Source organism: Sus scrofa, chromosome 5 (assembly GCF_054392235.1).
Source record: "Sus scrofa isolate SSC_HxYL_T2T_F1_AM1 chromosome 5, Sscrofa_HxYL_maternal_Yorkshire_Landrace_v2.0, whole genome shotgun sequence".
NCBI lineage: Eukaryota > Metazoa > Chordata > Mammalia > Artiodactyla > Suidae > Sus > Sus scrofa.
This window is the reverse complement of record NC_139387.1, coordinates 109,150,835-109,173,411: the sequence shown is the minus strand read 5'-3', so window position 1 is coordinate 109,173,411 and position 22,577 is coordinate 109,150,835. Positions and strand designations below refer to the sequence as shown.

General features: G+C 42.0%; 1 protein-coding gene and 1 long non-coding RNA gene across 8 annotated transcripts in view; one reads left to right on the top strand and one right to left on the bottom strand.

The window, feature by feature from the left end:
• Positions 1-22,577, top strand: part of SYT1 (synaptotagmin 1) — a 521,895-nt gene that overhangs the window by 455,880 nt on the left and 43,438 nt on the right. The gene's annotated exons all lie outside the window — the stretch shown is intronic.
• The window catches only part of LOC110260829 (uncharacterized), a 100,011-nt gene continuing 95,064 nt past the window's right edge, over positions 17,631-22,577 (bottom strand). The window contains exon 5 of one of the 3 annotated variants that reach the window (XR_014804606.1): positions 17,631-21,059. This is a non-coding gene — a long non-coding RNA (uncharacterized LOC110260829). The remainder of the gene's footprint in view (positions 21,060-22,577) is intronic. The other 2 variants (XR_014804607.1, XR_014804608.1) reach the window with 2 other exon arrangements.

Here is a 22,577-nt window from a genome sequence, read left to right as displayed (position 1 = left end):
TTTGTTTCATCTCAACCATGACAGATGGATGACTCCTGTGTGTTTATCACATCAAGTATATTTCAAAGTTATTGGCCAGGGTCTCTTTCTCACTCTTCATTTTATCTAGTTCTTAAAGCTTCTAACTGTATAAAACACAGGCCATCATTAGCCGTGGAATTTACTCTCATCCTTACATGTCATCTTCATTCCAGATTTGCATTCCTTCCTGTGCTACACACCATACTGAATACGTTCTGAATGTCAAATTCAAACTCCCTTTTCCCTATTAATCTTTTTTAAGTGGAAGATGCTCAAGGCTTAATTCCTTTATGAAATCCTTCCAACCCAACCCTAGTTTACTGACCCATGACTATCTCCAGAACAGATCTAGAAACCTTCAGAAATACTTCAAGTATGGCCTTGCTTTAAGAAACTTCCGTCTTTGTTTTATCATCTCTGATCCATAAATACTAACTCTTAATGCTCCAAAGAGAAATAGTCTGTCAGAAACAATCTTTTTGGTTCCTCTTATTATAAAAGAGGCAAGATTATATAGCCGAGGTATATACCAATTCACAGAAATGTATTTGTAAAGAAAGTCATTGCTTTTAAAGAATTAATGGATCAGAGGTTAGTTTAACAAGTTTTCTAAGTCACTAAAACCAAGTCTGGGTCCTGATTTAGCAGTGATTTTTCACATCATTCTGGTCTAAGAACCACTTGTGAAGGTCAAAAAGCACAATTTGCTCACCTCATTGGCTAAAAAACAAACCAAACATGACCCAGAGTTTGGCAAATGCTTTTGATGAAAAGCTAACATTAAATCATAAACTGACGCCAAGAACAAGAGCATAAAGATTGGAATCCAGATCCGCAGTGATTAACCCAAGGAACATGCTGGAATGCCCACACACAGATCCAGACTAAGGACCCCACTTGGGCAAGCACCAAATATCATAATTAAAAATGGTCATTAGATTAATTTACAGCCCAAACTGGGAAAGCGCTTACATCCATTACTTGCAGCAAGCGCCTAGGAAGTTTGTGGAAGTCCTGACAGGGACTTCCGGAGTGAAAAACAAAAAGAGTGCATGTTTAAAAACAAATATTTCTTTTCAAAAATGGGGGTGGGATTGGGCATCCGTTACCTTCTACCCCTCCCATGGCAATTTCCTCCTGAGAAAAGAAATGCATTTAATTCTAGTGTTCTTGTCATGTTTCTGATAATTTACATCCTCATTTTCAGTTCTGAGATTATGGCTTCGGAAATGGTCCTCAGACCCAATAAGCATATGAGCAGAGAATTTTTTAGCAAGTTAATCAAAACGCAGGCAAGACAATGGGATATGCTTGAAATAACAAATCACTTGATTACTTAATTAGGTTAGCAAGCCTGCCACAAAATGAAACCCTGTCATTTCTGAAAACCTCAGTTGAAAATATTCTGGGAACTCACATGTACATTTGCAAGGAATAAAGAAAATTGGCCTTTTGAAGGTTACTAAAAGATGCCAGCTGTGTACCATTTCAAGGAGTCCTCAGAGGGACCCTAAAAATGCATATGGGTTTTGTTAATTATCTTAAAATCTCAAAGAGCCGTCTAAGCTACACAATAATACATTAAAGAAACATAAAGCTTCCTGATGTTTTATGGAAATTCTAGTTAGCCCAAGCTTCTGGATTGGTTGAAATCCTTATTTCCAAGTTTCAAGTATCAAACCCCTGGAAAGCTGTGATTTCAAATAAACCTCTCTGTTGCGTCTTTTGCCTCTTAATATAGCCATCAGAGATGTGTTTGTACACTGAATCACCATCTAATAGAACTCTTGTCTTTGACAAACACGTTTACTCAGAGAATACTAAAATCACCCCAAGGAAATATAACAACTAAAAAAAACTATTATTGAAGGTTTCCTGTCTTCTGATGATGCTTACTACTTCATATGCGGTATGGCATCTTATCACAACCAACCTGAGACGGGCTAAGACCTTGAGGAAGCTTGACACCTTGCCAAGCCCACAACAGTGAATGACTGAGCCAATAATCCTAACCCCACTTTCTCACTCCGCTTGGATCATGTTTCCTTATTTGTGACTCTCAAACCCCTTTCCAGAAACAGTTTGACCTTTTAGGTCAACTCTAAAAGAAGTCTCCCAATTTCACGTTATTTTTCATAGTGGGTGCAATCTTTTAAACTAAGGTTTTTACCTCTAGTCTTGGCCTTTTTTTTCCCCTCAACACTCCTTCAACCTCCCCCCGCATGCAAGAAGTTGAAGATGGAACAGCACCTGCCCCATGGAGCTTTTGAGAAAATAGTAACAGCAGGAACTAATTAACATACTCTGAAAGACAGATAGGGCTGGGAGTTCAAAGAGAGACTCTGGAAAGATGCAATTCGAAATGTGTTCCTCCAGCATGTTTATTCACTCGGAGACCTTATTCCGTTAGCAAATATCTGTCACTCCTGTGCCCAAGGTCAAACAAGTGCTTTCCTAAAAGCGAAGAAGGCTTCTTAAGCAGAATGAGAAGCAGCTTCCCTTGCAATTCTCCAAGACCAACTTGGCCATGCCGAAGGATTTCAGCTCAAGCCTATTATCTCCCAGAAACATCCACTTCCGTCTTTTTCCTTCTAGAAATCCCAGATTTCCTGGACCCGCTTGAGCAATCCCGTTTATGTAGGGTCCTCAGATTACACAGGAGGAGAGTGTCGTGTGTGTCCCAAAATGCCTGACCCGCAAAAGAGGGTTAGCACCTGTGTGCAATTCCACACAGCATGAGAGTCCCAGTCCTGCTCTTTTACTCAGAGCTTACTACGTGCTGCGCGTGTGCTAAACACTTGACAATCTTTCACGCCCACGTAATTCCTGTGACCGTTTCAGGAATTAGAAACTATCATTATCAACACTGTGCAGTCAAGATAACTATGGCTCAGAGACCCACGTAATCTAAAGTCCATGCCCTTAGCTACCGTTCCCCACTTTCTCAGGATTTAAGAGCATTTATGTCTTTAAAAAGGGAATATCAATGGCCTGTATTAAGCTATAGTATTGTCGTGCTGAATTCCCCAACTTCTGCTTTACAACACAACCGTGTCAAATTTTTTTTTTCCCCAAGGATTAGAGGTGCCTTTCTTTCGCTCTCCCGAAAGGACCCTATTTTTCCTTCAAAGGTAAAACGGTACACCTCAACTTTGTAAAGCCCTGTAGTTGAGACCGTCCCAGGTTCCCATCGAATCGGATCATTCTTATCGGAGCCGCCTGAAGAAGATAGAAGGACCAGTGTGGTTCTAAAGCGCAGAACAAAAGCCAAGGTCCAAGGAACAGCACTGCCTTCGAATGCAGCAGCATCTGGGTCCCCACTCCCCATCTTAGCACACAGCGTGGTGGGGGGTTCGAAGGATTTGAATTCCGAATTTCTGTTAGAATAACATCTGCCGAGAACAAGCCCTGAATGTGCTGCTTGTCCCCGCGGAGACAAATGAGGCGCTTACCACGCAGGTCTCTGCGAAGGATAATACCAGCGCCTGCTGTCAGGCTACAGCTCTCGATATTCCCGGATGACATGCCCCGTCGGCTGTGTGCGGTCGAGGGAGTCTGGTGGAGCCACAACTTGCTTGAAAGCAAGCGGGTTTTAAGTTGCCATGGCAAGGAAAGTGCGGACAAGGAGAGGCTTTTACGTTAATAGTCTCCTTGTCTTGTTATGAGAGGGATGCCCAGCTGAGGGGCACGTTTTTGGTGCTGCCACTGACATGCACGGATACAATAATAAACACTAATTGCAGGCTGCTGTGATGATTTCTGGGCTTCTCCTCAGAGGGGCATGTATCTAGCTAGGTAATTACTTCTCTGGCAGATAGGCTTTTCCGTGAGAACTGAGGATGATGGGCCTCGTCTACTGACGGCTGATGAGACCACAGGGGAGGAGGGTCAGGAGGCACATGCGTATTAAGAACATTTTAGTCAACATGTCTTTCGATCAAGCCGTCAAGGTCCCCGCTCCTGGTTGAAGCAATGCTTCCTATGGAAAAGACACGGAGTCTCAGTCATGGGAGTCTGTGCCTTCATGGCAGGAACTCAACAGTCCGAGACTGTTCTCTGTTTGAAGTGGAAGAGGCGCTTTCTGAAAAAGAGGCCTTCGCCTGCCCTGCTCAGTAAGTTGCTTCCTAGGTCCAAGAGGGCCAGACTCTTTCTTACCCTTCCATTGCCCGAGAGGTCATTTTTTCCCCACCCATTTGGAATTAGGGGCCTCCACCGTTCTGGAAAGTGGTTAGAAGGTCCTCTCATCTCAGGGGATATATTCTCCAACGGGCTTCGTCCCTTTCCACTTCCCCTTGAGAGCGCGCTTGCCCCCGCCCACTAACTGACTCTGCCTGGAAACGACCAGGGGTGGCCAATGCTTCCTTGTTATTTGCTCACAGATAGTAAGGAATCTAGAGGGGGAAGAAAGACAGCAGTAGAGAATTCAGGGAAAAGGACGTGAAAGAAACACACATAAAACTTTATCAGAAATGTGAAGAAGTACTCATGGGCTCCCCTGCTAGAAATAACCCATCTTGGGAAAACGAAGTGATTCTAAAATGATGTGATTTTACCCTCTTTCTTTTTAGCCCCTTGACACGTATAGAGATTCAGAGAGAAATAAAAACGGTCTAACACCATAGCCAATGCTTTCTGCTTCCAACACTGAGACGCCTAGGCTGTGATGACGTATAAATGTCACACCACAGCCCCCCCTTTGAATAACTACCCACATTCAGATATTGTAGAAATGCAAGCACATCTGGACTGCTCATAAAATAGGATTTTCTCCTAAGTAGTCTGTGTGGTGTTTTGGTACCCTCAGTAACCCAGTACGAGGTCTTCCATGACTGTTCTAAGGAAAATTCATCCCCACCTCAACAAAGCTCTCCAAATACTTACTCTGAGCACAACCCAGGTCCTAATCACCTTTGCAAAGCAGGCCCATCTTTCCCTTTCTCCCTTCGCTATAATCCATCCTGTTCAATATGGCACAATAACAAAATTAAGTCATATGGTACAGATGGCTATTCAAGGTAGTTTTTCTTAATTAAAAAAAGTTTTTCCTTTAAAAAAAAAATTTGCTTCTCTAACTATCCTTTATGAATGTTTTGCTGTTGTCCCCTTACAAAATTTACAGAGTTAGACAAAACACACAGTCGAATGATCAGAATTTAGCAAGGTTTATTTTTTGTTGCAACAGCTTTCAAATTCTTTCATCTCATGAGGAAGTGAATCCCTAGATTACTTGGGTACATGAAAATATAAAAAATTTAACTACAGAGAGGAATTTTTACATTGCACCTCTCCGTTCTTAATCATGTAAAGCACCTGTGCCTTTCTAAAATATGCAAATCCCTCTTTATCTTTATTATTTTGATGCGCTAACAAGATGAATTCATCTCTAGGACACTATAAAAACTAAATCGTGATAAATGGCCCCAAGACTATAACCTCCTCTGGCTCGTACCTCTTATTTGGGAATCCTCTGTGGAAACTAGAATCTTAGACAAATATTATTTGTGTCCCAGTGTTGAACTAGAGGATTTACCCTCCCCTGGAGAGCTTAACATTGAGGGCAGGCTGAGAGGTGATCTCACTTCCATCAATAAAAGGAAACTGAATTTTAGTAGTTGAAGCAAATGTTCCATATGCATCCTGTTTTTGTATTTTACTGAGTGCTGAACTATACAATAAACATAACCACTAACGCAAAGCTCCCAGCTTTGAAAATATGCAGATTTAAATATTATCATCTACTGTAACCACCTCTTAAACACACTCGTTAGACAATTGCTAATACATATGCTTTTGTGTCAAGGTATTTATAGCGCCTATTTTATATACCAAACTGAAACCAAGTTGTATAGGATTAGATTTGCATGGCAAAAACCGTCTAGAGAAACCTTTTCTGTATCTATATTTTTCCAACTCTTGGGTATCTATCAAAAACAAGCGTAACTGAACAAGGTAGTATTAAAATAAGTAGAATTTATCATCTACAGGGACCTATAATAGGGTCCCTGGATTAAGTAAGAAAATATTCACCTTAGCATTAACATATGAAATGTGTGTTTTCAACCAAAAAAAAAAAAAAATTCAGTGGCTTCACCTTGCCTAACCATGTGGGTTATGGACAAAGATGCATGTCGCCGAGATGAGAACTGTTCTGACAAACGCTTTTGATGCGGTTCTGGGAGTCTGAGACCATCACAGACTTAAGAGCCATGAGCTTTACTTAATTGACTGTTCTGTCATGCCGAGCTCTGAATAGAATATCGGAAAACACGAATGAAAGTGAATTCAGTTTGGGGGGCAGATGTGAGAAAACACTATCGCTGCTTATGTGATGGGCTTAATTAGCTTTCTCTTGAATTACACCAACTTTATGTTTCTCATCTTTTTACGTATGGGTGTTTAATACCCAAGTCTTGGAATTGGTTTAATTCTTTTCTGCTAGGAGTTATTCCCTAACAATTTATAAGCAATTTATAAGCAATAGTTGAGGGAGGAATGGTGGTGGATATTGAGTTTAGAACACGCTGCTGCCCAAAAAAATTTTCCAAAACTCTATAGAGACAGGATCAGTTCCATATACATCAGTTCCTGGAAGTGCATTCTCAAGATTGTTTGTGTATTTTTTGTTTTCCAACTATTTGTGGATGCTCAATCAAGGTTTATGTATATTCATTGATTTTTCAAGTCTGATTAGCCTTAAAAATGTAACTTGAATCTTCATGCTCATCCCCCCAAAAATGTCACCCACAATTAACATTAAAGTCATGATACCAAAATTACTGGTGGCAGAAGGCCAGGATTTACAATTCAAAATGGTGTCAGGGCAAAATTATAAGCTAGACCACATATGCAAGCAATTATGAGTTTTAAAATAAATTGATATATTATGCTAAGGTTCCCAATTCGAGGAGAGCATCAATCAACTGTGGGCATAAATTCAATTACCTGGTTTTTAATTCAGAAAAAGGAGCATACTAAATGAAGGAGGAAATAAAGCCATGAATAGAATGTGCCTCTGGTGTCACGGGTTAAAGTATACATGGTGATTCATAACTCTCCGAAGACTGCTCATTTTCCTGCTCTGTTCAGTCCACTGGCTAGAGTGGCCTCTCATTAGATGAACAGACTGGAAAAATCCTGCAGTCCAAAGGAAAGCACACTTCATTATGGAAACTCAGGCCCGGCCGCGATTAAGGAAGTGCAGGTGAATGGCTTTGCCGTGGTCCCCAGTAATTCCTAGCAGAACTGCTACTGCAGGTCAACACGGATATCCTGGGCCCGAAATTAGCTTGTAAGCATTGGCCAGTTCATCACCCTGCCGTCAGCTACCACTGCTTGAACCCACTCCCTAAGAAGAATCATTTGGCCCTTCACAAGCCAAACATATACATAAAATATAAAGACAACAAGTATCAGTAATATATATATTTATATTTGGAAATAATAAAAACTTCCAACCACAAAAAAAAAAAAAAAAAAAAAAAAGCTTACAAATTTTGGATTCCTTTGGAAATAGCCATACTTTCCCCCAAATGTGTCTTCGGGGGTTATTTTTCTCTTCATTTGTTTTCTATTGCACGGACTATCTCCATGCCCACTGTACTTCCTAGCCAACTCCTCTGCAATCCAGAAACTCACTAGCATTTAAGTCTAAGTTCTATTACAGCCATCTCTCTGAAACCTAATGGTAATGTACAAAAATTCTCAGTGCCCTTTCCTGAAACTAGTAGTTCCCAGGCATCCACAGCGAGGGTCTCAGGAGCCCCAGGCCTGTGGCCGGTCCTGCAGGATGCTCACACTTGCTTCAGCTTCCCCGTCCCTTCCTCCCGCTCTCCTCCTGCCGTCTTGTTCACAGTCAGTGATTCTACAGTTCCACCTTCTCATCCTTCTTTTGTTCTCTCCCATCATTAACCTCACTATGTGGAAAATATTCTATTGGGAGAATGAACAGCCAATTGCAAGAATGCAATTGACATAAGGATGTCTGCCTGGTCCCCTGCCTGTAGGGGATAAAGGAAGTGAATGTGTGGTTGGAGACGACTGCATTACTCTGAATGCCAGTCCAGGCTAGTGTCTTTAATCTGTCTTTATCTTATCTCAGTGTATCTCCATTTTCAGCACTTCTGCTTCCTGCATCCTCTTACCCATCTCATAACCTTTGAATATTGTATTTAAATAGGATCCTTCACACAAGGAGTATTTTTGCACACCACTTTTGCTTGAAGAGCAAGTAACTTTCAGAGACAGCTGTGGCCCAGAGAAGCAACTGGGAATTAGTGGCAATTCATATCTTATCCTCTGTCTCTCTTTTCTATCCAAGCTCAATAGAGAGAGCACTAAACTGAGTTCTAGCCACAATTATGCCCTAATTTGAACCATAGCCATGGGCAAGTTACCTAACTTATCCAGGCATTAATCTTTCTAGTGAATAAATTCAACTATTTGATATCTAAGACTCTTTGTTTTTAAAAATCAATGATTCGACTATTTTTCTAAAAAAGAAAAAATTTAAGGTTTGGAAAGCTGGCCTATCAAATAAAATCACTATAAAGAATAAAAAGAGAAATAATTTCAAACATGAAGCTTTGTCAGCTGTGCAGACATTTTGGAAGTATTTCTAGCCAGTCTTAATCACTGCTCTCTTATTCTCTCTACTGTTTTTTCCATGTGCATTTGATTAAAGATAATGCAAATTTTATATTTATGTACATTCTATTGGGGATACCAATTAAGATTTAACTTATTTCTAAAATTGTTTATAATGTCAATACATTCTCAAGAAACACCCAAATAATAGTTGCCAGGAAAGAGGCTAAAATGCCTATGAGATGGTCTTAGAAATTTCTGTAATAGCTGTAATACTAATTATGTATAGATCCAGACTACACGTGCTTAATGTACAAGTAACTGCTGAAAATTAGAATGTTTTGACCAATACATGCAATTTAATAGACACATTTTAACCCTTTTCTTAGAAGGTTGCTTTTTACAGTATGAGCATGTTCAGGTGATGTATTTAATCCACAATCTTCGACAGCTCACCCTTAAATTCTCATAAATGCTTACTGTCATTTTGTTACATTAAAACAAAAGAGCCTCTACCTTCCGGGCACACCTTTTCTTCTGCATTGTACGAACATCTAAATACGTGTGCATATAGCTGTACAGAGGCAGAAAGTATTTCTAATGCCTTTATAACATGTTTCCAGTCCTTCGGTCACTGTCTTTCACACTTTCCTTTCCCTGTGTCTTTCTTCTCTTCACCACATACACAATCAACACTTCGTCTTTCTTCAAAAAAAAAAAAAAAAAAAAGGAACACTACTAATTTCTGGAGAAGGATTACATGCTTGGAACTTTACACATTTTTGTGGTGGTATAAATTTGTAAGAAATGGTTCCATATTCTATTTACAGAAAAACTTAAACAGCTACTTCAAATCCCAATTTCCAGCACTAAATTGCTGGAAAAATTATACAAGGACATGACATACACATGATTTCAGTCCTCTTTTGCTAACGCCGTGACACACCTAAACCTTGCCACTTGAGAAACTCCAAAGGAACTCACTTTTGAATGCTGTTAAGGATGTGTATGCACCATACTTGAAACCCAGTTATCCCATGTTTAGGAAAATATGCTAAGTAAGTAGATTCCTCAGACTTGTCCGTTACTCTCCGTAACTATCTACTTGCAACAGAATTGTGTAATCAAGTTATTCGTATTCACATCTGTAAAACATGACAAGTAGTAAAAATGGGGAAATGTCAGTTATCTGACCCAAGGTATATTTTCAAACAATTATGGAGTATCTCACCATTCACAAATCTTTCAGCAACACAATGTGAACTATAGTTTTTGTATAAACACACTGAATCAATATCCCATCATAAAAATTCTATTACTAGTTATTTATACTCTTCTCAGGAGCTTGCCTCCGATAGATCTGGTAAGCCCTAAATTAGACAGCCAGTGAAAACGAAGAACGTATTTAATGAACATAAGTAGTTGAAGATACTGCCATTGGCTAAGCGCATGACATGAGCCGGGGAATGTACTGAGTGTCGCACAGAGAAGAGTCCATCCAATCTTCACACTAACCCTGGGAAGAAGTACTCTCATCACCACCATTTGGCCGAAGAGGACGCTGAAACCTGAAGAGCTTCAGTAATTGTCCGCGATCATAGAGGGGGAGCTAGAAGTCGCGTTCACCTGGCTTCGAATCACTATTCCATCCTGCCTCCTGGCTGTCTGTCTGTATTCAAGTTGCCTTGGCTATCTCACCATAAAATGCTGCCACCGCACCTTAATGGCTGGAGAGATTCAACTCCCCCTTACAGCATGTGTAGAAGGACACAGTTTTAAAACATAACTCTGGAAGTATCCAAGAATATTTCGCTTGACCAGGCACTTTCGAATTCAGTCTTTAATGGGCCTCACTCTAGCCACCCAGGGCAAATTATGTCCCCAGGAGCAAGGTGAGAGTGGTTACTTTCAAAAGTCAGTCACAGTCAACAGGCCCAGAGGTTAGACACTTGTGCTCCATCAGTAGAGGGCATTAAAATCTCCTGGGAGACTTGTTAAAAATGTAGGTGCCCAGACACACCCCAGTGATTCTGACTCAACATCTCTGGGGTAGGGACACTGGAATCAGCATCTAAAAATTCCTGTTATTCTAATGCAAAGTCCTAAAGAATCACCCTTTGAGAAACAATAGCATAAAGATATACAAACACAAAACAAAGGACAAAAGTGGTTTTCAATGCAAACAAACAAAAAGGAAGTTTTCAGGAGTTCCCATCATGGCACAGTGGTTAACGAATCCGACTAGGAACCATGAGGTTGCAGGTTCGATCCCTGCCCTTGCTCAGTGGGTTAACGATCCGGCGTTGCCGTGAGCTGTGGTGTAGGTCGCAGACGCAGCTCGGATCCTGCGTTGCTGTGGCTCTGGCGTAGGCCAGCGGCTACAGCTCCGATTCAACCCCTAGCCTGGGAACCTCCATATGCCGCTGGAGCAGCCCAAAGAAATAGCAAAAAGAAAAAAGAAAAAAAGAAAAAGGAAGTTTTCAAAAATTCTTTCCCCGTTCTGAAGTATATACATCTGGGGAGGGAAGAATCATAGTGCTCAAAACCTTTGAAAAAGCCCCCTAAGAATGGAAAAATCTTATTTAATAAAGAATGACAGTTCATAGGCCATTAACTTCAAAGCATGTATTAGCATGATGACCAAGCACAAACATGGCCCATTTTCATTATTTTCTGAATGTCGAAAAGATATTGCCAAGAGCAAAGATGAGATGACATTATCTCTTGTAATCACTGAAATAGAATCTTTAGTTGATCCCAACAGTTTTGAGTAGACAGTAAGAATTACACCACTTAGAAAAAACGAGAGAAAGAAATACGTGGATTTATCTTCACTCAGGATAGCTGATTTGTTGTGATCAGAAGTCAAGGAATTTTAAAATACCAAGGAGCTCAAACTTTCATGTGAGGTTTGGGAGACAATGGGCAAAATGCTAGATGTCACAGCTGAAATTCAGGCCATCAATACAGCAGTTTTGTAAGCTCTATGGCAAATACCAATCCACTGTTGAAAGCTTTGCAGTTCATACGTATTGTAAAATTCCTCTGCAAAGGTACCACATTCACACCATGGCACCAGCATGCATCACCACAGAAATAACACTCTCGTGAAGGATGATTGGGTATCAATAGATGCCTGAGACAACATGCTATCAATCATCCTTTCTCCAAAGAGAGGACAGTTCAGATACTGTTTCGTGAGACTCTCTCCATGGTAGCCACATTCTCAATCTTTCTTCAAATATATGTTTTGAAACCCCAATAGGCAAGTTTCTCCGGGAAACACTTTGGACAACAATTTGAAAACAAATTATCATGAGCTATTTTCTAAAACATCTTTCTCCTTCCTAGCATACCTACAAAAACCACATCAACTTTTGCCATCGTGGGAAGACTACATGTAACAGGACAAACAACAATGATATAGATTTAATAGTTTATGGTGAAGCTATCAGCTGTACAAAGATTGTATAAGAATAGGGCAAATAATACAGACTGTTGATACATAAGTGAGAATATTCACGGGGCTACAGCCAGGAAGGACAGGAAGACGGAGGCTAATTCTTCACTCCCTGCTTGAAGCCTCCTGTGACATACAATTTACTTGGAATACTAAGGACAAAGAAAAAGAGTAGAGAAAGAACATTAATAGGGAAACCAATTCAAGCCGATGCAGAATTTTAAAAGATAAATACATATTTGACTAAATATATACATATATATGATGTGCATAAAATAAAGATGATTCTGTTTAGTCAAGATATTAGTCTTCCCAGTAAAAAAGAAACCTGAGTATGCCTAGACTGACCTTGTCCGGATCGATAATCCTGAAAGCCCTTCTTTAGCCGTCTGTCAGCCTCCGTCCTCCCCACCCCATCCCTCTCCGACTTCCTCTGCCCTCTGAGGAAGCAAACAAGATTTAGCAACTCCACCACTACTTAACCCTCTGCTAAACCCTAACACCTCTCTGCTGTCATTCTGAGAGGGTGAGGACCAGAAACAGTTGCCATTTCAACATATACCTTGTTTGGGACTCATCTGAAAGTTACAGCAGGGACTGCATTGGAGAGGTAATACATTATTTGGCTGCAGTCTGTTCCAGTGCTTCAGCATCTTGTCACATGCATTATTTAAAATCAAATACATAAACTGTTCACGAAGCCCAGATAGCTACCTGGTGATATGTAACTAGGTATTAACATGAATTACAGTGGACCTGGAGATGTGAATATGATTTGGGATATTATCAAAGCAGTTGTCAAAATGGAAAGAATATTGCTCTCACTGGGAATTAAAAACAAACAAACAAACAAACAAAACCTGAAGAGTGAAAATGCAGCTAGAAAATTACAGGAACACACTCAGGCAGTGTGTCAGGTTTCACCTGTGTAGGCAACTGGTAAGCACTGATCCAGATGCAGTGCTGACAGGATACAGGACAGAGCCTGCAGGATGATTCGGTAACTAAGTATGAGCTCATTTAAGCTCATAAAAATCGATACCAGGCACATAACCCACCCTCTGTTCTCACGTCTCATCTTAGAGCTTAACTCGTTTCAGAATTAATACATCTAAAAATACCTGATTATTGGGAAGCATTCGATCTATTGGGCTTATTTTATGTCGAAGAAAACTCATGTCAGCCCACATCAATAAACTCTAATGCCTAACCAGAATCCAGCAGAACTGATTTCTTCTGCATCATTTCAAAAAAACAGATGATCTGTTTTCCCTCTTATTCAAAGGCTAAAACATCTGGACCATAAATTTCATCTTACCAATGACACGTCTACACCATAGAGTTATTTTGCTATTGAGTGTATTTAGTCATCAAATGGATTAGCCTGTCTACATAAAATTACCTCCATAATTATCAGCAGAATTACGATTAAATAGATTGCTCTCATGATAACCCTCAGGTTTTAAAACTATTTTACACACCACTCACACACAACTTTTTTTATCATTTCTTAATGCCAAGACATTTTTAAAGGACCCAATATCTAATACGCATTAAACACATTTTTCAAATGAGAGAAAAGGAAAAAGATGTAGAGAAGACTGGTTTATAGAGAAGACATCAATCAATCACGTCTGAGCTACAAAAGTTCCTGAGTGATTTAGTTTAATTAGTGAAGTAGAGAGCTCCACATTTATTAAACTTCAATAGTAATCTTTGATTTGCAGCAAAATTTTTTCTCCGAGTCTATCTATAGCATACACTTTACTTCAGAGTACAATGAAAGAAGAAGTAGTATAGGAAGCATACCAAGGGGGAGAAGACAATTTAAGTTAATGCATATCATATCAAAAAATAAATACCTTACCACAAATTTAAAATGCACGGTACCTTGCTTGGTAAAGAAAACAAGTATCCAGATTTTCCTAAATGAATCCTTAGTAATATATTTAGGGACACTTATTCTTATAGTCCATAAGTCATCCATTGATGACTTTGGTATTTCATGGCTATGAAATACTCAGTAATACTTTATACGATGACTGGGTCACTACATCTAGGAGTACAATTTTTAACTGGTTAGTGCTCAGATATGAAGTTCCTTATGCTCATTCCTAGGCCAGATGTTTCAGTACTTTAGAAACCAATTTATTTCTTAAAGTCACCATTGTATAGGGTCCAAGGAGTATGCGAACAGATTTCCAGGGAGCATTAAGCTATCTCTATAATAATAGACATTTATCACCTGACATTACGCTACTACAGGAAGAGTGGCTGATGTGGTTTCTGCCCTAAACAGGCACATTTTCACTTGATTACATGCTGGGAGAATATGCTTGATAATTTTGTAGCATATTTAAAGGAAATATGAAATTTTTCAGTATTAAGTTTTATATTAGTCCAGTCTTTGACCCATCTCTCAGTATAGAGTCACCTTAGGTTTTTAAGATACAAATGCCTCAGCTTTATCCCCATGGAAACAAGTTGAAGGTTACAGGAGCCAATGATTTAAGTTTCTCCATGTGATACTAATCTCATACAAACTAGATTAAATTCTTCTTCTGACTGAGAATAAAGAGGTAGAGGTCAGAGAATAGATGTTTTATAAATTAGTATACATCCAAGCTAAGGGACATAATCGCAGACTATCTGGAGAAAATCATAGCTTAAGTACTTTGCATACCTTGGTTAAAGGCTAGTATTTTTCAGTCTGTCCAGTACTTACTGAGCATTTATTTAGTACCAGGAAATATCATATAGATACTAGGAGTAGAAAAGTTAATATGATAGTTTGCCTTTCAAGAATCTATCTTTTAGGAGTTCCCATTGTGGTGCAGCAGAAACGAATCCGACTAGGAACCATGTGGTTGAAGGTTCGATCCCTGGCCTTGCTCAGTGGGTCAAGGATCCAGTGTTGCTGTGAACTATGGTGCAGGTCGCAGACACAGCTCGGATCTGATGTTGCTGTGGCTGTGGTGTAGGCTGGTGGCTGCAGCTCCAATTCTACCCCTAGCCTGGGAACCCATGTGCTGTGGGTGTGGTCCTAAAAAAAGACCAAAAAAAGAAAAAAAAAGCATGTATCTTTTAGTAGGGAGAGATAATAAAAATTAAACAACACCAAAAAAAGTGAGATAACTTGGGGTACTGCCAAGTGCTAGGAAAAAACCCAGCAGAATAACGTGGAGGGTGAATGCAGAGGATGGACGGCTCTGGAGAACAGAGACGTTTGAAAACCAGGAGGAAAGCTGTCCAAGCTCTAAGTGCCAAGCTCCTGAGATGACAAGCAGTGCTGTACGCTCGAGGAACGCCTGGAAGCCTGGCATGCTCCATCTTGGCGCACCCTTGCCAGTGTACAGGGAGTGAAGTCTGAGAGGCTGGCGAGGGCCGGCTCTTGCAGGAGTTCAGAGGCCTTGAGAAGGCATCTGCTTGTCAATTCAGCTGCACTGGAGACTTAGCCACTAAAGGGTGTAAATATAGGAGGACAAGGCAGAGATCCACCTGCACCGGGGACTGGCTCTCCGATGGCTGTGGAGCGGATGGTCTGGGGAAGGGGCCGAAACTGGAGGCAGCACCCCCACTGCAGCAAGAGGATAGCGGCTTGGTGCTGGGAAGCTTCTAATTGACCCTCTAAATGTCACAAGTAATGATGTTTCTCCATCATTGTCTAAGGTCAAAAACACCCTACCACAAGCCTTCAAGGCAGGATTGGGGAGGATATGATTCATAGGAAAATATATCACAGTGTTTCCTTTCTACAAGTACATATGATGATGCTCTGATCCCACTGGCAACTGCAGGTTCTATCATGTCGAATTGAAATCTCTAAAGTTTTCCTGTCTCGGAATATTTTGGTGAACTTTCAGTCTTATAACTGGGTGAGGTTAGGTTATGTTAACGCTCCAAGCAGTAGATCCTGAATTGCTGTTGAAAGCAGAAAATGGACCCAAATTAATTTCTGCATATGAAGGATTCCGGTTACTATCAATTGTGTTCCATTTGTCACTTACCGCAGGAGGCGAATCTATCTGATCTGGGGGACAAGCGAGCGTGGGGGTGGGAGGGCCCTGACCACACCACAGGCTGAGCTCCTCTCAGCTACCAGGGGAAATCTGTTCCAACGCTTTAGAAGAATTGCAGACTTTCAGGAGATAGAATCTTATGGACGATGCCCTAGGTTCATGCAATCACTCTGCAGGGTTTAGTAATTGATGTGGCCTTTCAGCAAGTATCATCTTAAATTTTTTTAATTACTGTGTTCAATCCTAACTCATCTCTTAACATATCCTGGCTTTGTATGGTCACCCCCCTTAATTGTCCTGATGACTGGGAGCAGGTATTACATATGGCGTATGTGCCTCAGAGTCTATCATTGTAGAAAATATGTGATAGAAGTCGGTAAATATCCCCTGAACAAACCTTCTAACCGAATAGAATCCCTCTACTGCGAAGCCGAGAGTAGAGTTTAAAGTGTGATTAATTAGTGTTAACATATAGCGTAAGTCAACATGTATAAAGTTTTGTCAACGTCTATCAGAGTTCCCCCATCCGTGGCTCAGCAGAAACGACTCTGACTAGTATCCACGAGGTTCGATACCCAGCCTTGCTCAGTGGATTAAGGATCTGGCATTGCTGTGAGCTGTGGTGTGGGTCACAGATGCGGCTCAGATCTGGCGTTGCTGTGGATGTGGTGTAGGCCAGCAGCTACAGCTCTGATGCGACCCCTCGCCTGGCAACTTCCATATGCCACAGGTGCAGCCCTGAAACACCAAAAAAAAATTTTTTTTTAATTAAAAAAATAACCAACATGTATCAAAACACAGTACAGTACAGCCACATTTGGTCTCTTCTGAAATCCTGCAATCTTAGAATCCTATTATTTCAATGATAGGGCACAGGTGAGACCTTTCTTTGGTCTTTTCAAGGTTTAGAAAGCTTTTTAATAGTTATTTTTATTTTTTGTTTTTTGTCTTTTTAGAGCCAGACCCACAGCAAATGGAGATTCCCAGGCTAGGGGTTGAATCCAAGCTATAGCCACCAGCCTACACCACAGCAACACATCTGCAGACTACACCACAGCTCATGGCAATGCCAGATCCTTAACCTGCTGAGCAAAGCCAGGGATCGAACCTGTGTCCTCATGGATGCTAGTCAGATTCATTAACCACTGAGCCATGATGGGAACTCCAATACTGTTATTTTTAAATGAATATTATCAGAGGACATTGTAACAACTGATCCATGATACTTCGAATAATATTTTTGCCTTTTAAAATTTCAATCATTGTCTTCCGGAGATACTTTCAAAAAAAATACGATAAAAGAGAAAGTAAAAATTCAGATGTGATATTTTTGTTATTTAGAAGTTATGTTTTCTCAAGAATTAAAGTGCTCAAACATATTGCCAAAGAGGAAAAAAATAAAATAACTTCATTGGCTTTATTTACACCAGGAACCATCTAGTTATTATTACATCATTTATTTCATCTTTCATTACATATTAGGAGAGAAAGCAGATTAAATCTCATCATTGGATGATTGCTGACCGATTTCTTTTTAAAAGCACGGGTTTTTTTTTTTTTTGTTTTTTTGGCCACACCTGCAGCATATGGACGTTCACAGGGCAGGGACTGACTCCAAGCTGCAGCTGTGACCTATACCACAGCTGCAGCAAAGCCAGCTCCAAAGGCAGCCTTTTTTTTTTTTTTTTTAAGGCATCTTTTAATACATAGATGGGGGCAGACTAAAATTCTCATGTAGCAGATATTACAGAGTAAAGAAGTGGCTCTTAAACTTCGGGGTGCTTCATAATCACTGGAGGCCTCATTAAAATGCAGATTGCTGGCTCCGTCTGCAGAGGTCTGGGGTGGAGCCCAAAGAATTTGCATTCCAGATAAGCTTCCAGAGGATACTGGCAAGAGAGAACCAATGGAGTAAAAGGTCTGCCTTTCCTCTGCTTTTTTTTTTTTTTTTTTTTGGAATAAAACTTAAGCTAATGTATTTTATCCAGAAAAACAATGTCTTTTAAGAAAAGCTTTTATAGATTTTTTTCACCACATTCATGTCCAGCTCTGCTGGACAAACCACAGTGGCTTGAACGAAAGCAAAGCGTTTATCTGAGTACCTTTCTCTCCAAAGCTAAGCGACTAGAACATCGCTAGTCCCCCACCCCGTTTCTCCCATCCTTGGGCCCCACTTCCAGTACAGGTCACACCCTCCACCGACTTCCAAGCCCCCTCTGCCCTCCTCCCTCTGCCCGACTCTCGTTCGAGTTTACACCGCGGTGTCCGAGAGAGTAGTGACACCCGGACCTCAGGCGAGTCGCCCACGTGAGCCACAGCTTCTCCATGAAAACTTAGAAACCTCGGCTTCTCCCAGCTCTTGAGGAGGATTTAATAAGGTACGTGTGGAAGCACACATGACGCCCAGCACAAGAGTCTCCTCTCCGTCCTTCTAGACCTTCCAGGCCCTCCTGTCCACGGTAACCCCCCCGGTACCGAGTGTACCCTGCAGAGAAAGCGCGAGAACGACGATGCCGGGCAGGGTTTTCGGTGTTTCGGAAAAGCAAAGGGAATGGATGGCTGGCTGTTGGCAAGAGTGTCAAGGGCCAAACATCCGTGTCCTCGAGGCTGTGCCCATCTTCATCCCCTAAAGCTGATCTCCCGGAAACCACACCAGCTGACAGAACACGAGAGACGCAACCACAGCATGCTTGGTGCTAAGCTTCAGACTGAGACACGGCGCCGAAAGGCAGGCGTCACTTCGTTCACCTTTCTTAACCCGCGGTCGTCTACACCATTGGCCACCCATAGGACTCCGGCGGACTTGGTTTCCACGAACCCATGCACGAACCTAGAAGAACCCAACCTCTAATCCAAAAAGTGGAATCAGTATCTTCCTCCTATTTTCAGTCCCCCTCTAGACGGGGTCACGGTCATCCACGGACACGAGGCATCAGCACAGAAAGTTCGAGAAGCACCACCGTAGCCGTTAGAGGCAAGTCATCTGAGTCTATCTGCTCTAATGAGCAATGTGACCTTCAAAAAGACCTCTTCAGTTGCTCGTGTCTGTTGCCCCGTCCGGAAGATGGACCTAATGCTGCCTGACTCATCTACTTTTTATTGTCCTTGTGACATAGATCAAAATGCTTCAAAAAGTCAACCCCAGGTTAACTTGAATGAACCCTACTGACTGCGGTCACTTATCAGCTTTCACGTATACCACATATCAAGACTGTGCTATGAAATTCCCCTAATACTCTCAGTTAGCACGCATGAAGCTAGGAATATAAACCCCTGGATGATCTAGCCCTTGACAAAAGCCAGGTCGGCCGCATCTTCCACTTTGGGACAAATGTCGTTTCTGAGTACTTATACCGGCTAGCAGATCTCTGTAAAAATAATGGTACTTTCCATTCTATTTTTTATATCAACAGGAGAGTACCATAAAGAAGAAAGACCTCAGAAATAATTAAATCTCAAGCTTTTTAGCCAGAAAGAGAAGGTGGACTAGCATCTTTTCAGAACAGCTTGCAGAATGAGTGCTTTAGCCGTTTTCATGACTGTGGGGCCCTTCACAGAACCTTCTGACACTGGAGTTGACCCTCCAGCTTGAGCCCATCTATGCTCCACCCTCGTAAACTCAGATAAGAATTCCTTCCATGGAAACAAACCCCGGGACCAGCTCCCTGCTTGCCTCCAGTGCCGCCCCTTTTGAGAGCTGCCGTATCACACTTGACCAGCAGGTGCTGCCATCTCCACGTGTGTGGTTTTTCCTTCTCGTCTCAACCCAAGTTCAAGGTTTATGGCTTTGGGAGATAATATTTGGGTTTCAAGTTTAATGAAGCCTTTTTTACTGTGGTTAGCTAGATGGATCCATTCTGAAAGCTCTGCTTTCTCTTTATGAAGCAAACTTAAAACAAGGCAGCCTGATAACGACCCCTCTTGGATGGGCAGCTTCAGAAAGCAGATTTTCACAGGTGTCTCCTTTGTGCCGCAGACCAAAACAACCCCCAAGTTCAATTGCATTGATGCCAGAGGCAGGGGGAAAAAAAACAAAAGATGAAAAGAGAAAACTATAAAGCTCAGGGCTCCACAAGAGCTGTTTTGATGTAGAGATCCCTGTGAAAGCTCATGAAATCCTCAGTATGTGAGGCAGGACTTAGGGAAAAGTCAAAATGAAGATAGCAAGGCACTAGATCTATTCAAATGGACGTATTTGTAAAGCGTTCCGAATCCTCTGAGGAAATTCCGTGTGACTCCCCCACAAATTAAGGGCCCAAATGAGCTCTTCTATCAACCAAATGAACAGTTACATACGCGTGAGATAGTTTTGCTCTAAGGCTGACCGAAAACGATACAATTACAAAAGCAATTCAAAGCATGGTCCCCGTGATGAAAAGGCAATTCGTTTCTCCTCCCCAGCAAAGAGCAGCCTCCACATACCACAAATAATCAATACATCTGAACAGATGATAAGAAAAATTATTAGGGGCTAGGCATATGTGAAAAACACCAGTGAGTTCCCTATTCCAGTTGCCATTACTGAAAAATTGTCATGAGAAAAAGTTTATCTTCAGGTTTCAGCCAGAACCATGAAAGGGAATTAGACCTTCGATGGGAGTTTTCTAGAGAAATAGCGCCAACGGGATAAATATGTGTGTGCAAAGTGGAAAAATTAAGGAACTGACTCACGACATTGCTGAGGCTGGCGGGGGAGGCAGGAGGCTGGAGGACCAGGGCAGAGATGCTGCTGCAACTCGCAGATCCGACGGCGGGCGGGTGGGCGGATTCCCTCTTCCTTAGGAAAGGTCGGTCGTTTTCTCTGACGGCCTTCACCTGCAGGAGGCCCGCGAGGAGGACGACCTCGTAACTTCACTACCTCTTTTAAGACCCAGTCGCCAAATACTGCCGTGTTCTGGGGTCCTGGACCTTAAATCTTCAACACGTGGCCTGGGGGGACATAGTTCAGCCCATAACAGGCCTGAGTCCGTATCACTCTGATCCAGAGAGGAAGAAAGAAAAACGGGGGGAGAGGTTGGTAAAACGTGCGTGACTCTCAGCGTGGGGTCCCAGGCCCAGCAGCATCGACTACACCTAGACGTTGTTAGAAATGCAAATTCTCAGACCCTCACCCAAGATCCACGGCAGCTGGGAGCGGGCCGCCGCGGGTCTTTAAGAAGCCTTCCGGGTGATTCCAATATAGGCTGAAGTTTGAGCATAGGTGTCTTGGAAGTTTCTGGATGGCAGGAACAATGCCACCGGAGAAATTCTCCAACCAGTCTGGGTGTCGGTGTTGTTTAATCTGTGTGTTTATCTTTAAACATATTAAGCTGAGTCATATTTTATAAATGGGCCTTGGAATCCATTTTACTCTATCAAATTGGAAGGGAAGTCAGCGCTGCAAGGAGAAGCGGTAGCAGCACTGACAACGGACTTGCCCTCTGGTCTGAGTATCGATGTCATAGCGTAACAGCAAAACAGCAAAGACCCAGTAGTGTTCATGTATCAGATACCAGGGCCACCTGATAGCTGTCTGTCCGGTCGGAAGCCTCAATGACCTAATGCAGTTCCCATGAATGGCAGATCAAATTACAGTGGTTGATCTTAGTAAGCCATTTTACTCTCCTTAAAAAACGAAACACTAGAGTAAGAATGGTTAAGCAGCCACTTCTGAGCGAGAATCAAATGAATACCACGCTTCCCTTGGCTCCCAAACATCCTCTCTCCACATCCTCACAGTATTAGCCTCTGCAGATACGCCGGGCAGACGTCCGGCCAGGCCCCCACCAGACCCTTCGAGAATCGACCCTTCAGCATCAGGAGCTACAGGGTTGAATTCATCTGTGAGGTAAGCCTCAGCCTCGGTGGAGAGTCATAGCCACAAACCAGGACACGTGGGACCAAGTGAGCTCCACCTGAGGCACAGAGGCCACGTGGTGGTCGGCCGAGTACACGGCAGCGAAGGTACAGCCCATCGCAAGCCCAGGAAGCTTCCCTGCCTCGCCCAGCACAGACACTCTCAGGACCTAGGATGCTGGCTCATACTGCGTCGTTAGACTGAATCCAATACTCATAATCATTGACGTAGTTACAGGGCAAGAACTTCCCAGGTCTTCAGGGAGATGGATTACTATTTATGGAGCCTAATTTTTTCATGTTGGCTGTCAAGAGAAAGATTTGCCAAGTTCCCTTTTTGCTTAGACTTAAATCTAGATGTATCTTCCTGGTGACAGTCTGTCACAGAATGACAATGGTGAGCCTGACATATTTGGGCAGGACCTAACTGGGTGAGCTTCAGAGCTGTTTTCAAGTTGCTGTGTTTGTGACCAGACGGGAAAAAAGAGCATTTGCACATGAGCGATTATACCAGCAGGCCATTGACTGAGAAGTTGGTGTTCGGTGCCATGGGAATGACCACTGGCCATGGCTGGAAGTGGAAGCTGGGGTTCTAGGCAGAATCACTGGGCAGGGAACCTGTATTCTATTTTTACTCCTTCATGACTCACTCATCTCTG